Below are 11,779 nucleotides of genomic sequence, written 5' to 3' on the forward strand. Positions count from 1 at the left end.
TTTAATTTCTTATTTAATGGAAACCCCTGAATTACAAAATGTATTTTTTTAGGCAACGTTTTGTGTACATTTGTAATGGAAATGATGCTACTGCCTCTTCTCTCCTCTAAACACATGAAATGCAACTGAGAAACGGAGCTCACCGCTTCCCGCTGCGTTTGGTCTAAATACCACATCAGAGATAAGGTGAGGATCTGTGTCATGCAGGCAGAACGCAGAGCGAAGCCACAGCTGACGTGGCGTGGGCATCTGATTTGGACGCCTCCCTTTGAAGGTTTTCTTGGTATTTCATGCTGAGGGAAGACCCTGGGGCAAACCCAGAACCCGGTGGATAGACTACACATCCCCTCTGGGCTGGGAACACTGAGGGCTGCCCCAGAATGAACTGGTAAGAGTCACAGGTTCAGAAAATATCAGGCATTTTCTACAGGACCTTTTAATTTTAGGATCGGATTTGGAATAAAGACAATTATGAATGAATTTGTAAAGACTTATTTTTTATTTCTTGCACAAAAACATAACAATCAAGGAAATGTTTCTTGGCTACCAGAATACACAGTAAAATTACTCAAAAACTATAAGTGTAAATACATATGTAGACCCTTTGCATGTGACGTCATGCTCTCTAGAACTCCGCCCACTCCGCCATGACGCGCGTCGAAACAACGAACGCGCTCCTTTAAAGCTCGTCTAAAAACAGACACATGTAAAATCGCTTCTATTTAGTTGATTTAACTTTAAAACAGGTCACTGGACGCTGCGAGGTCGGAAACAGACAGGGACGCAAACCAATGACTTGTCAATTTATTTTCTAACTTTTAATGAGGAAAGATACAGCGGCGATGGATAAACAGCTGTCAGTCATAATGACAGAAATCACGGATTTACAGCAAAGACTTTTTACACGGTAAGAAGGTTAAAGTGCATATACTTCATATGTAGGCATGATTAGAAAGATGTAAAATGTCGCAATATGGAGAAGGTCCGTGTCTAACCATTGGTAACCATGGAGACAATGTTGCACCGTCATGTAGCCTAGCATGTATGGAAAAAACTGGTTAGCATCTCGTCTTCCGTACGTTTTTATTGCTGCTCCGGTTTAAGGCTGTTTATGAATCACGTGGTGTGAATTCAGACAATGTGGTGGTAATTTGATCAACACGGATCAATACAGCAGGTAAAAGAACTAGAAGAATATATTGCTAAATACATATCTTTGCATTTCAGACAGTATAAGTGGGAAGATCATTGGAGTTAAGTAACTTGATGGCCAATAGGAGGTAACTTTTTCTGAGTGTGATTAATTTCTACAAATTTGTATTCATTTCTAGATTATTTTGAGCATGTTAAGCATTAGTAAGCTCAATTATTTGCCTCAAATGATGCATCTGCACCTACTTTGATGTCTAATAATGCATGGATTATTTTTTAGATGAATGCACTGTAAAAAAAAAACAAACGTCTCTAATTTATGGTAAAATACCAGCAGCTGTGGTTGCCAGAAATTGATATAAATACGGTATATTTATGCCGTATTTACACGGCATAAATATACTTTTTCCTACAGTGTGGATGTCAACATTTAATAGGAGTTTTTTAAACAGGTGAAGCTAAATCTGCTATTTGAGGAGTTCTGTTCAAATATATTTGCAGAAAACAAATTATTTTCATTGTACATGCAAAATGTATATATTTTTGTACAGTTTTGGCTTTATTACTGCTCTGAATATGTTTTTTTTTCAGTAAATAGCCTTTGTTTGATATTGTTTGATTTTATTCCTCTTTCTGGTCGAATAAAATGACTTTTTGTTCCTACTGAAAGTGATGATTTTCACAGAGTACACTGGTAAAAGCCATGAAGCAAATCAACATGGACCACCTACAGCATCTTAGAGAAGTTTCTGGAAGAGGTCCGATTCCAGCTGGCCAAGCTCACGGGAATGAAATGATCTTCTGCTGCAGTTTTGGTGCCAAATCACATTAACTGGATTTTACCGTTCCTGGACTTCATCACGGAGGAATTTTGTGCTTGGGTGATAAATTTAGAGAGTGTGTAATTAATCCGGGCATTGTTTTGGATGCTTGGATTTAAACTGCTTTTACCAATAAGTGTCTGTTCTGATAACGAGCGCTTCCCCCAGTGAGAAGTCTTAATTTATTCTAACTCTTGTGAGATTAAACCAATGCTTTAAAAATCACCATGGGATCAAATCTCTGAAGCTACCTTTTCCCCTTCAGGGGCTAATTACTCCCCTGTAATGAAAGTAATCAGCACTTGAAGTGATGTTGCGTGGGGAGTGCTTGTTTTATGATTGCCAGTATCTTTCTTTGCATCTTTAAGCTCTTAGTAACAGGCTTAAAGAAATAAACTGCTCCACCAGAGCAATCAGATAAGAAACGCTGTATCCTGAATATTTATGAGGCACGACTGCTGCATCTGGGAGCAGGTTAGACATGCTGTTGTATGAAAATCTGAGCCTGCGTCTTACGGATGATCGTCGAACGGCAGAATGAATTGTATCAAGGCGCACTGCTGTTGTGACGTTTGTTTCTATGTCGTTTCATGTCGAAATGTCAGATAAAGTCCCAACTGTTGAGTTTTTGTTATCATCTTGCTGCGGGATAATAACAAGATCCGGCTTAAATAGTTTGACTGAAACACAAACGGAACAAGGAACCAGGAACTTCAGCATGCAAACCTGAGATAAAGCAATACTCACGTTTCGTTATTATGGATAACATCTATTTTCACAATTTCCTGCACACGTGTTGACAGTAACATGATCTCATGCTTACGTTGATTGCAATGTGCTCACTACAGATACAATTTACCAAGTATTTCTAAAGCAAATATCTTTGTACAGTTGAAATAAGACAAAACTAACAAGTAACTTTCAGCAAGATATAGGAGCTTGTTTTAAGTCAATCATTTCTCAATATTGATGAGAAATTACTAGTTGCGCTGGCAGATTATTTCACTTGTAACAAGAGATTTTTCCCATGTTCTAAGTGAAATGATCTGCCAATGGAACTAGTACTTTTCCATCGATATAAAATAAATATTAACTATAAAAAAGCTACTTTTTATTGCTAAAACGTTATTTACAAGTCAGTTTTGTCTTATTTCAAGTTTGTATTAGGAAAAACAAAAATATTTGGTAAGATTTGGTATTTTTCAAGTGGAGGGATGGTTCAACTTAAATTTATTTTGTTTTACTTGCAGACCAGTTTATATGAGTATTCATAATATTGATTTTCAAGGATCCAGTGTCTCAGGAATGAGATTATCAAGCAGCTACCCGAGCGTCTGAAAAACTGAGTGAATGCCAGCAAACAGAAACAGTAGCTGTGTTTCCGATGCAAATGTGTGCAAATCTTTGTCTATGTTTTGCTAAAGTAAAAAAATAATTGAAATTGTGGTGTTTCCATAAATAAAAAAAAAATCAAATGACAACCCCCCCACACCCCCCAGAAACATAGATAACTACTTCCTGTCGTCTTCTTTGTCATTTCCGCCAGTAGTAACATCCAGCTTGTTTGCGTAATAAGTCATTAAAAATAATGGGAGCGACGAATGTAAACAGTTACATGAGATACATTCAAAATTCAGACATCAGACGAGACGTTGGCATTTTGTTCAGGTGTTGGAGCAACAAGTTGCTTAAACTTGGGAGAAGCTACGTATATGGCATTTTAGGAAAATACTAAAAAGCCATTTTACAGAACAGCTATGGATTGAACACAACTGTGAGAGTTATGGTGGAGCCAGCTGCTCATCGTCCAGAAAAGCATCAACTACCACTTCCTGTTGTCTTCTTTGTTGTTTCCACCAGTAGCAACAGCAAGCATTTGATCATGTGACTCAATTGATGTGAAAAAAGTGTTTCCATTGCAGTTTTGTGAAATACATCTATGTCCACCTCATTCTAGCGTAGAAATGTTTTATTTAGAAAGTACTGTGATCCCATTAAGCAAATTTATTTACGTAATTTCAATTTGCGCAGATTTATTGTTAATGGAAACGTACGACTGTCTTGTAGATGCATTAGATGGGAAACTCGGCACAAACAGAACGCCACACCAGGCGTAGCTTCAAATTGGAGAGTAGCAGAAGAAGAAAGTAAGAAAAAGTGGCAGCATAATACAGAAATGGGTCAGGATAAACGTTTTCAGTCTAGTTTTAAAAGTAAACAGGGTGTCTGCCTTACAGACCAGAACTAGGACCTGGCTCCATTTAATCATCCTGGAACAGCTCCTGGTTCGGTCTCAACGGGACAAAACCCACCTGGATGTGTGCTGATAAACCCGTAGCATCATGATAAAACTAGCTTAGCCTCCATCGTTTCCCAATGAAACCTGTCAACTTTGAAACTTTCCTGGAGCTTGAGACCCAGTTCTGCTGCGATAGTTTGACGTATTGCAGCAGAAAATTAAAATGCTTGTATTCCACTGCTCAAAGCTGAAACCCTGGAAGTGTGGATCAGAAATGAAAGAGTGAGTGGGTTGAACGAGTGAGACAAAGACTGCCAAGTATAAAAATACTGGTGGGAAATAATCATTGAGGCGTGGCCTGATGCTAAAACTACTAGCATCAGAGCAGTGCCATTTCTTGTAACTCCAAAGGTTACAAGAAATGGCACTAACTAAACCGATCAGATTTTCCAGAACCTAAATTCCTCTGGTTTCCAGTAAAACCAGGTAACCTTACATAAGCAAACAAAGCTAATGAGAATTAAAGGGCATGAGTCCCAACTGGAGGGCCGGCGAACGAACGCAGCCTGAGGAAAAAGGTGGAGTTAGGTGGAGAAAAGCAGCGTGAATGGTTTGATTCTTTGGCATAACCAACGCCTGCAGAGATGAACAAGATGTTTTCAGACCTGAGTGACTTGAGCATAATGACAGGACTGTTTTCAGGTTCTCCTCAGAAACTGTGGCAGATGGAAAATATCTTCCCTTTAATGTTCCAAATGTGTCTTTTTCCCCACATTGGTTGTGAAGACAAACTGTAAAACAGTTTTTTTTTTTTTTGTATTTTTGACTGCAGTGGTGACATGGAGATTAAAGACGACTAATGTAAACTGCACATGTTTACATGCTGGGACTTTGCTTGGCACAAAATGACTGGGTGTTGTCTGATTGGCTTCTGAAGAGTAAATCTTACCTTCTGTCGTGTTTAGTCTTCCTTTAGCTTTGAGTAGGAGGTAAGTGGTGTTTGGCGGAACATGAAAATGGGTAAAGTAGATGCTTTGTGCACCCCAAGTGCCCACGCCTTACAGGATACGATTACCGATCCATTTACTTTGGATTTTAGGAAACTCATCTGTTTTGAGATCATCTACAAAATATAGATGATAAATCAATATAAAAGTCCTAGTTCCACTGGCAGATTATTTCACTTATTTCATGGGAAAATTGCGAAATAATCTTTCAGTGAATCTATATTCAAGAGTTAATGACTTGAAAAGCTCCTATATATATATATATATATATATATATATATATATATATATATATATATATATTCCTGAACAGTTACTTGTTTGTTAGTTTAGTCTTATTTCTTATGTAGTAAAATGTTTCCACTAGAAATACTTTGTAAAATTAGGTGTTTTTGCAGTGTAACACTGGAGAAAACTAAAATATTGTTTGTACGTCCAGCTAATTAGAATAAAAAAATGCTAAATATTTACAGTAAATCTCCAATGTAGACCCAAACATGTCCTTTGCAGTTTCCCACACAGGCATACAAATAAATGTGAAGCGAAGAGGTGACGGTAGGAGATGGTGGATGTTTGTCCTGTGTGGTAATGGGGCAGGGTACTTGTGTTTTATCTGCCCCCATCTGTTACAGGGGAATACAGGATCCCAGTTCTCAGCAGCCTGCTGACACATACTGTCTGCGCTGGAAGTTGACTGGCATCCAGACACCGAGGTGAAGAAAGAGGGTTGAATAGAAACCACTTTAAAAGCTCAGATAGATTACATGATAAGAAAACGGCAACATTGGGGCAACTCTCTGAGATCATCGCCGGGCCTCTTGGCTCTCCTTGGCAGCTCCTTTGAGGAAACCTTTCTCGTTTTTTGACGTCTTTCCACCAGAGGTTTCAGTATTCTTTTACCAGCCCATCTCAGCTTGGCCTTGGAGCAATCTAATGCTTTTAGTGGAGCTTTTCTTGTAGGACAAACTTTTAACTTTGTTTTAAGGTCTAAAAACTGCTTTGCGTTTACTTTCATACCTTGCACTCTTTCTGTGCCGTCGTTTATGAGTTGCTTCTTCTGCATCCCTCTGAGCATTCCTGCATTGATGTGCTGCTCCTCGTCTTGCCCAGGGACATTTTGACAAGAGAACAGGTTGGTTGTTGAGCATGTCTGAGCTGCAAGGCCTTATTGTCATGTTTCAGGCTTTACTGGCCTGAAACATCATTTAGACACAGATTCCCTTTGGGTTAAAGCTGCTAACGGCTTCAAGATCCTCATGAAGTGACAGATTTTATTCATCCATTTTGGATTCTGCAGGACTGGAGAAACATTCAATACCTGCTGAATCCGAAGAAAACTGGAATTTTAATTGTATAGATGCAATAAATATAAAGCCAACACTAAACCTTTGTTTGTGACTTAAAGCTATGAGAATTATATATGAAGCAAATGCTAGAGATCATACAAATAAGTTGTTTATTCAATCAACTAAGAGATTTGGTTAATTTTTTTTTAAAATAACAATTTTGTGAAATATTTTTTTAAGTACATTTTTTAAAATTTTAATTATAGCTCTGGTATTTAAGTATAATAAAATGTAATTTAATTACATTTTTATTTAATTACAATTAAAATGTAATTTAATTACATTTTAATCAGTTAAAATGTAATTAAATTAACATTAAATTCTTTTAAAATGAAACTAAATAAATACTAAATAAAAGTAAAAAATGCTTTTAATTTATTTTTTTAATTTAATTTTAAAAAATAAGTTTTTTTCTATTTGCATTTAAAAAAATTTATGTAAAAAAAATATATTTTAATGATTAAGTAATTTTAAATATTGTCATTAATTAAGTCATTATAAATTGCCAATATTTTTTCGACTTTTTGATCATGGTTGGAGAAAGTTTGGCCAGCTCTAGTATTTATTTATTTAAAATCTGAACGTTTTCTATTTACACTTCCTCTGACCAAATAAAACTTTTACGCATTTATTTGTCCATGACCCGCCCACCTGTCTTCCTCGCAGGTGGGGTTGTTTTCCTTAAAAACTCGGCGTGTTTTCTGCTCCCAAAGCACTTTGACGAAGAGTCCAGGCAGAAAAGGTGTGAAAACGATGGAGGGGTTTGGCCTTCAGAGGCGTTGGTTAAACAGAGGAGCCATTTTCCCTGCATCTCTGATGCCGTGCTCCGTGATACAGCCCCATTCTCCTCCTGAAGTGTCCATTTTTCTTTTCTTTCCAGCCGTCTTTACATGTCAGAGAATAATGGCGGCGGTGCATTCAGGTGAAGCTGTGAACTAAATGCACGGCTCCACACAGAGGAACAGAGGATGGGCTTTAAGAAGGACTGCTGTGACTTATTCATCAGTTCCTGACACTTCGCCGCCGCGGCAGGACTAATGCACAAACGCACCAAGCGTTTATGATAAATGGCGCCTCCAGTCCGAGTGTTTCTCTTCACAGTTTGGGGTGATGTGAAACTATTTTTATTCAACCTATAAGTGAGGCTCATTTCATCTAAAGGGTTTTAATATTATTGTTTTTTTTCCCCTCTTTTCTCAGAAACACTTTACACAAAAATAAAGATCTTAAAGAGTCCTTTTTGCTTTAATAAAAAATGGCTTTTATGTGAAAGTCAACACAGTTGGAGACACTACCTCTAAAATCACCTTCCTTTATATTTGATTTGTTTCTATGTTGGAAGAAAATATATCTTTTAACTTCAGTTTAGCTGCCATTTTCCTTCTGCCCACAACGTGAGTTTTTGCAGGACTTTTGCTATGAGTGGTTTTTATTCACGTTTAAAGGCAGTGTGTGGCGTACCTGAGGGTGAGGTTTAAAGAAAACCATTTATTTCAGCATACAGAAAGAGAGATTAGCTTTTGGAGTGCAAAAGCTCACTTTCTCCACTCATATCATGAAACTTATTCTGTGGGCTGCAGGTTTAGACGGATTGATGGAAGTGCTGTATCGCTCAGAGTTTGGTAACAACAAAAAAAAGGCGAAACTCTTGGATAAGTGGAAAATCTATGTTCCAGTTAACAGTTATGGTTAAGAGGTCTGAATGGAGGCCAGAGGAACGAGGGTTAGTCTCTCCACAGGGTGTCTGAGTCTTGCCTTAAAGCTGCAGTGACTTTTTACAAAATAAGTTTTTTCTACCTTTAGTACAAATTCCATGCTGTCCCAGTGTCATATGACAGAGATAATCTGTGGAAAGATTGAGCTCCTCCACCTCCTCAGAGGGCTACTGTTGCCATCCGGGTCAAAAACAACCAATCAGAGCCAGGAGGAGGGTCTTAGCGCTGTCAATCATCCTCCTGTATGCTGCTCAATGTGCTAATTGTGGAGAAAAAAAACTCTCTGTTCCGGAAAAAAAGTTTATCTGCTGTCATTGGTGACTCTGCTAACTAGCTTTAGCATTCGTAGCAGGCTATGTTGTGGTGAATCAGCTGTAGCTCAGTAAAAAGCAACCGGCATGGGAGGAGCATGAGAGTAATTGGTGGCATTAAGAACCGCCTCCTGGTTCTGATTGGTTGTTTCTGACTGAGTTTGTATTTCTGCAGTTTGCTCTGGGAGAAGGCAGACATATTTTTTATAAAAGTTACATACTGCACCTTTAATTCTCGGAACATTTGGGAAGAGGAGAGGTTGTCCAGTCAGACGGTCAGTTTACAAAACCACACACACATGCAAACTAGCACACAGCAGGTCGGTGCGACCCTGCTGGACTGCGCACAGAGTGAAAATCCTGTGGGGTCTGAATGACTGGGCCTGTTGAGACCGTGGGAGGGTTAAGGTCTGAAAGTTGCAAGGACAGACCTCCAGGGTTAGTCCTGTTTGTCCAGAACATCCCACGGATGGTTGACGGGACTGAAATCCTGCAGAATTTGGTTTCTGTCAGGAGGAATGCTGAAAGAAGCCACGGCCGTTTCCATAAACGGTGTGCAATGGCTGGAAAATGTCTTAGGTCAGTGTTACGTGTCAAGGTAATGTTCTCACTGATGGCAGAAGCCAAGGTTTCCCATGCGGACAGATGAGATTATGAGACACTCATTTAAATAAATATGTCACTTACTGGAATACAAACATGAAAAATATTGCCAACATGTGCACTTTTAAAGCATCTGACGGTACTAAACGACACAGGCTCCACTTCTCTTCGCTCCTCGGCGTAATTGCCTGTTAGGCAGCGCTGCACCTGAAAGCACACATATTCCTAATGGGCCCCAATGCGACGTAATGTATGCACGCTCAGCCACATCTGCGCCGGCTGATCAAAAGGAAACCTGGCCTTCCTGCAGAAAAGCCATGTTCTGGAGCACGGGGTAGCAGCGCCACGGCGGACCTCCTTAATGGAGCTGACGTTCCCACATTAGCATGCTAAAGCACCACTCTCACCTCTTCAGCAGAGTTACTTCATTTATCCAGACAAATGCTGATAAAACTGAGTTTTTAGAACAACGTGTGTTCGTATTGTGTATTTCTTATAATTGTGAGGATACGCTTGATTTAATTAAGGCAACATTTTGTTCTGACAGAGTCATTTGGCTGTAATTTAATGGTGAAACAATGAACTGGAAGGAATATTCTTCCAGGGGCATATTTGGAAAAATCTCTCAGTTTTATCTTAATTCTTCCCTTTCCAGTCAGATTTCTAGCGCAGTTAACATGTTTAGTACCAAGATGTTTTGATCTTAGCACAACACGCAGGAGAATTCAGATTCAGATTTATTCAAATGGGCAATTAATGTGACAGCAAGTGTGTATATACATGAAAAAGACATAATTATTTTTATTTTTCTCTTATTTTGCTCACTTTTACCTTTTTACTATGGACCTTTTTTGTGTCTGGAATAAAGAGATGATGATGATGATGATGATGATGATGATGATAAAAACTAAGAAACAAACTGAAAAATTAAAACAAAGTCACGGCAGAGGTCAGAACTGGGGAATCGGGACTGTATCCCGTCAGACAGTCAGTTCCCAAAACGACACACACACCTGCACGCACACAAATAAACGTATAATAGTGCAGCACACATTCAGGGTTAAAAGTTTGCAGTGTCCTACGAACCAATGAACCACTGTTTTTATATAAAGAACAAAATTCAACTTTGCAAAAAAAAAAGAAATAAAAATTTTCATGTAAATGATGTAAAAAAAAAAATCACAGTTTCCAACTGAAAGACAAAAAAATAAATGAATTCTGGAAATTCAATGCGATTACTCCATGACAAAAGAGAAAAAAGCCCCTAAAAACCTGCCTTTGTTGTGATGCCTATAATTAAAAACGTTACTCGGTGTCCTCAGTCAGAGGCTTCTTCAAATTCACTGCAATACAGACTGCTACAGGAGAGCTTTCCCACCAATCTTTAATTAATGGTTACAACTACATTTATTTTCCTTTTGGGGACCAATAAAGTAATTTTAAATAGAATCATTCCAGTTTTTGCGGCTCCGGGGCCTCAGGTTGTGGTCCGCTGTGCCAGACAGACCACAGCCAGGAGTTATCATCGCCGAAACCCCAAATCTGCACCTGGCTGGAAGCAGGTTTGGAACTATTTAAAACACCTATCTGTCCTGCTCTCTGGATGACAGGAATTTCCAGAAGTACTGTTTACAGCAGCCTGGTTAATGCCAGCTCTGGCGGTAACAGCAGCATACCAGAGCTGGCTTTGTTTGTACTGGTGCCATATCTGGGAGCCACGGGCTGAAAATGAGTGGGGCTTTATCGCTAATGTTCATCTTGACATCATTGTGTCGGGAACCGTGGAATCTGATATTATGTTCGGTCATGTTACTGGTAAATCACACAGAGTATGAAGCATCGCCAGATCTAATCTACCTTCACTCCACAGACAGATGGCTAAAACTTTGACGACATTTCCTCTACCAACAAACAAACAAACAAATAAACATGTTATGGGGTGGATGATGTTAAACCCATTGAAAACGTAGGAAATATGCTTGAAAGTGAGATCTAATTTAATAAAACTGTGTGTAATTCTGCAACTTATTAAAGGAAATATAACCAAATATTAGTGGATACACATATATTTGAGGCTGCATTTATATTTTTGACCCTCTTTGGAGTGGAGATGATTCACAATACACTGTAAAAACACCAAATCTTACCAAGTCTCTTTGCTCTAGTTTCTAGTGAAAACATCAAAATACACCTGAAATAATTCAAAACTGAATTACAAGTAACGTTTCAGTGAGATATAGAAGCTTTTTATAAGTCAATATTTCCTTAATATAATTGAAAAAGTGTTCATCCCACTGATAGATTATTTAACTCATAACTGGGGAAAAATGTCTTGCTGTAATTGAAATAATCTGCCAGTTTAACAACTCATTTTTTAAAATAATTATTGACTTAAAACACCTCCTATGTCTTACTGAAAGGTTAGTTTTGTCCTGTTTCAAGTCTTATAATAAGATGTTTCCACTGGAACTAGACCAAAAGTACTGGGGAGGATTTGGTGTAATATTTAACATTTTCATTGTTAGTGTTGTAAAATCAAACCAGCAGACAGGCAGCAGTTCAAACCCACCAGATTTTATATTTAT

General features: G+C 38.4%; 1 long non-coding RNA gene across 1 annotated transcript; it reads left to right on the plus strand.

Annotated features, from left to right (window-relative positions):
* Nucleotides 1-623: 623 nt before the first annotated feature.
* LOC103461798 (uncharacterized) lies at nt 624-2,198 on the plus strand. Its single transcript, XR_533196.2, has 3 exons — nt 624-907; nt 1,228-1,280; nt 1,838-2,198. It is a non-coding gene; the product is annotated as an uncharacterized LOC103461798 (long non-coding RNA).
* The last annotated feature ends 9,581 nt before the right edge of the window (nt 2,199-11,779 follow it).

This window comes from Poecilia reticulata, chromosome 2, assembly GCF_904066995.2.
Source record: "Poecilia reticulata chromosome 2, P_reticulata-male-v2, whole genome shotgun sequence".
NCBI classification, from domain to species: Eukaryota; Metazoa; Chordata; class Actinopteri; order Cyprinodontiformes; family Poeciliidae; genus Poecilia; species Poecilia reticulata.